This window comes from Arachis ipaensis, chromosome B3, assembly GCF_059453495.1.
Source record: "Arachis ipaensis isolate K30076 ecotype BB chromosome B3, ASM5945349v1, whole genome shotgun sequence".
NCBI classification, from domain to species: Eukaryota; Viridiplantae; Streptophyta; class Magnoliopsida; order Fabales; family Fabaceae; genus Arachis; species Arachis ipaensis.
This window is the reverse complement of record NC_142438.1, coordinates 47,004,677-47,009,367: the sequence shown is the minus strand read 5'-3', so window position 1 is coordinate 47,009,367 and position 4,691 is coordinate 47,004,677. Positions and strand designations below refer to the sequence as shown.

General features: G+C 40.2%; 1 non-coding gene across 1 annotated transcript; it reads left to right on the top strand.

Annotated features, from left to right (window-relative positions):
• Positions 1-550: 550 nt before the first annotated feature.
• On the top strand, positions 551-654 carry LOC148570515 (small nucleolar RNA R71). Its single transcript, XR_015908366.1, has one exon. It is a non-coding gene; the product is annotated as a small nucleolar RNA R71 (small nucleolar RNA).
• Positions 655-4,691: the final 4,037 nt, after the last annotated feature.

The following is a 4,691-nucleotide window of genomic DNA, read 5'->3' as shown; positions in this document are numbered from 1 at the left end:
ACTATTTTGGCCATGATATGATGGTTGGGAGTAAGTGTTTTGTGTGGCTTGATATGATCTTTGGTTGGAGTTTTGGTATGTGGACTTGTTATGTTGGTTTTGCTGGTTTCCCCACCCAAAGTTTGGGTGGTTTTTCCAGCCTGGGTTGTAAGTGTTGGAATGTGGATCATATGGTTGCCTTTGTTGATTTCCTACATAATTGGCCTCTTCCCAATCACCTCCTTCAGTGCTTGCTTCCTCTTGATCTTGTGTGTATATTGCAGCCACTTGCTTTGTTTCTAATTTCCTGGTGAGCTCTGCTAGTTGCTTGGCAAACACCTTGTTTTGGGCTAGAATTGTATCAACATGGTTCAGCTCCATGACTCCCTTAGTGTTGTGTCTCTCTGATGCATAGTAGTACTCATTCTCAGCCACTGTCTCAATCACTTCAATGGCTTCTTCCACAGTCTTTTTCCTGTTCAATGAACCTCCTGATGAATGGTCTACAGCCTTCCTTGATTCATAAGAAAGTCCATCATAGAAAATGTGCAATTGCACCCAGTCATGGAACATGTCTGGTGGGCATTTCCTTGTCAAATCCTTGAACCTCTCCCATGCCTCGTAGAGAGTTTCACCATCTTGTTGTCTAAAAGTCTGAACCTCAGATCGAAGCCTATTGACCTTTTGTGGGGGGTAGAAACGTGCCAGAAACTTGCTTTCCACCTCGTCCCATGTTGTTAGGCTCCCCCTTGGGAATGATTCCAGCCACTTAGCTGCCTTGTCCCTAAGTGAAAATGGGAACGAAAGCAGTTTATAGGCATCTTCCTGGACTCCATTAGACTTCACAGTGTCGCAAATTCTCAGGAATTTTGTGAGATGTTGGTTTGGGTCTTCATTAGCACTCCCACCAAATGAACAATGATTCTCCACAAGTGATATTAGCTGTGGTTTGAGCTCAAAATTGTTGGCCTGAATGGGTGGTTTCTGAATGCTGCTACCACAATTCCCAGATGTTGGGTTTATGTATGAACCAAGAACCCTCCTCTCGGGAATGGCATTGTTTCCATCAGCTCTCCCATGGTTATGAACTTCTCTTTCCATGTTGAGATCTAGAGCTTCCTCAAAATTGTCCTCAGATTCTCCTTCAGATTCTTCTTCTCCCAGTACTCTCTTCCCTCTTGCTTCCCTTCTAAGTCTATGAAGGGTCCTCTCTGGTTCGGTATATGGAGGAGTTGATGTCTCTCCTCTCCTACCTGTCATACAAGAACACAGCACAGGCAACAAACAAGTAAAATACTCTTGGTTAATGGAAGAGTATGGTTAGAGCAGTTGAGGAATTAATTCAAATAGTTAGTGAGTCAGTGAGTTAGTTGCTTGAATTTAAAGGCATAAAGAAAGAAAGCATGTAACAGAGTGCAGAAATTAAAATTAAACAAGTAACTTGAACTGAATGAACAAAGCAAAAAAAAAATGCTCAATCTAGTTAACTTCCAAGGCATCTTAGGCGAGTTTCACTAGCATTTTTCTGTTAGTTTTAGTTGTTTTATGCACTTTCTTGAGCTTAAAGTAACCAAGAATGGTTAAATGAATAACAAAGCAATGAACCATCCAAACAGTATGATTTTTATGCAAATTTCATGAGTTTTTAGTTATATTACTTGAATGCTATGAATGGAAGATTCTCATGAAAATTTGCAAGACTTTGATGCAGTTGTTTGGATGATTTCAGGAAAGAAGAGGCTAGGCAAGGAAGCAACAAAAATCAATAAAGGAAGCTTGAATATCACATGTGGAGTTTAAGTTCCAGTTTAAGCTTAAACTGGAACTTAAACGGCCAAAATCATGAAAGCTGAGGAAAGGGTGAAAGTGGCGTTTAACCTCCAGTTTAACCTTAAACTGGAAGTTAAACGCCAGAAATGGGAAATGCACCAGGGAGCCATTTCCACGTTTAAGCTCCAGTTTAACCTTAAACTGGAGCTTAAACGTGTTCGACCAAGTTTTCTCCTCCAGGGTTGCTTTCTCCATTTCCACGTTTAAGCTCCAGTTTAACCTTAAACTGGAGCTTAAACGTGTTCGACCTCCAGGGCTACCTTTCTCCGCTTCCACGTTTAAGCTCCAGTTTAACCTTAAACTGGAGCTTAAACATGTTCGACCTCCAGGATGGCTTTCTCTATTTCCACGTTTAAGCTCCAGTTTAACCTTAAACTGGAGCTTAAACGTGTTCGACCTCCAGGGTTGCTTTTCCTATCTCCACGTTTAAGCTTCAGTTTAACCTTAAACTGAAGCTTAAACGTGTTCGACTACGTTACCCTCCAGGGCTGCCTTCTTCCATTTCCACGTTTAAGCTTCAGTTTAACCTTAAACTGAAGCTTAAACGTGCTTCCACAAAAGGCATCACTGGAAGTGTCTGGCGTTTAAGCTGCAGTTTAAGCTTAAACTGCAACTTAAACGCCACTCTTGGAAAAGGTTTCTGGGCCAAAAATATTGCAGTTTAAGTTAGCATTTGAGCACAAACATTAACTTAAACTAACTCTGGTATGAAACCCAATTGAATATCATGGTTTATGGGATTGGGCCTGAAGGATTGATGAGTCTGGAATTTTAATTTGTTGAGTCATGTGTCATTACTTGATTATCACTAAGTTGCCGGGGATTGGTTTTCGATTGACAATTCTCCAATTGGAAGTTAACTAGATTGAGCAATTTTTCTTTTCTTTTGTTAATAGTTTTTGTTTCAGTTTATTACTGCTAATTTCTGCAAATTTTAATTTGTTTTCTTTGCTTATTCACTTGTTAGCATACTAACCACTAGCTGTTTGTGATATTGCCTCACTATGGAATTTCCACTATCTTTGGATGAGTATTGTTTGAGACTGAGCACATTGCAAAAAAGAAAGGAGTATCCATCATCTTTTGGTCAATCAAAATTCATGAGAAACTCTCCACCACCACAGAATGATTCATGTTATTATGCTCATGGTGGGTGGGAGTATCAGGAACAGGAAACGGGGTACTTCCCAGAGCCACAAAATGGTCCATGTTTTGGTGAATTTGATCACTACTCAAGTTGTGGCTGGGAAGATCGAAACCAAAGAGATTTCACTTATTCACACCCCATTCATCAAGAGCCATCACCTCTGAATTATCCAACCTCACCTCCTAGTTTTACATATCCAAATTCTTCATCACTTGAGCATTTCTCAGCACAAAATTCCTTCTCAAATTCATACAATTCATTTCACTATCCACAAGACTCATTCCACTACACACAAGAGTCATACCACTACCAACACTCCAACCAAAGACTCTATCAGCCCACACAAAACACATACTCCCAGCCACCATATCACAGCCAAGATAATCAACCTCATCAACCCAATCCGAACCAATCACTTCATGATCAGTTAACCAGGATAGAAGGAATGCTTGCAACTATGGGCAGAGATGTGGCTGATTTGAAAAGCTTTAAGGAAGAAGTGATATCCAACTTACAAAATCAAGGTGCTGCCATTCAAAAGCTAGAAGCACAAATTGGATATCTATCAAAGCAAATCCCTACCCACAATTCTTCTAGTGATACCATGGCAAACCCAAGGGAGGAATCAGAAGAACAAGAAAGGGAGAAAGTCAATCAAGGGAGATCACACTCCAATGAAACAGAGAGTTGCAAAGAGGAAGGGTTCATTGAACCACAAATTCAGGAAGCTTTTGATGAACAGGATACTCCAACTGTCCAACAACAACCAAGTTCTGAGATCAAGGATGTGAAGGCAGTAGAAACAAGCACCAAAATGAGGATTGTGACCGAGAAACAAAGGACCATATCCATGAAGAAGAGAAGGTCGAAGAACAATCCAACTCCTGAGCCAACAAGCAAGTTCACTCAAGCCAATCACAAGGGAAAGCTTGCTGGAAAGAGGCATTCACAACAAGGGGCACTAACTAGCTCCTTTATCCACTTGAAGTCATTCCTCTTAACAAACTGGAGGAAGAGGAAGAAAGTCAGGAACAACATGTCAAGCTAATGACAGTAAACGAGCGTTTGTTGGGAGGCAACCCAACCAAAGGTAGTTTTTCTTTTGTAGTTATTTCAATAAAAGAGTTAAGTAGATTTATCTGTATTGCAAGGAGCTAAGTTTGGTGTTGCACACCAAAACAATTCAAGGGTGAATGTGAGATTCTAAGTTTGGTGTTCCACCAAAAACTTCATTAAAAGCACATTTCTACCTCAGCATGACTAGTCACTAGCTCCAACCAATCAGGGAAACTACTTAAACAATAGTTTAATTTCTAGTTCATAGTTATTTTCTTAATAAAAGCACATGAGGTTTTCTGCATATGATCCAAATTGCTGCATATGGCAAGGAACTAAGTTTGGTGTTCACCGGCAAGTGCACCGGTTATCGTCAAGTAAAAACTCACAATAGAGTGAGGTCGAATCCCACAAGGATTGGTTGAATGAGCAATTCGGATTAGAAGTGTGTCTAGTTGAGCGGAATCAAGAATTAGATGAGAGTTGCGGAATGTAAAATTGGCGGGAAACGTAAATGGCAAGAAATTGCGGAATCTTAAATTGCATGAATTAAAGAGCGAGAAGCTAAATTGCTGAAATTAAAAGGGAATAGGGGTGATTGCATGAATTGAATTGCAGAATGTAAAGAGAAAGTGGAAATCGGAGATGGGGAATTCATTGGGTTTTAGGAGATATTGAG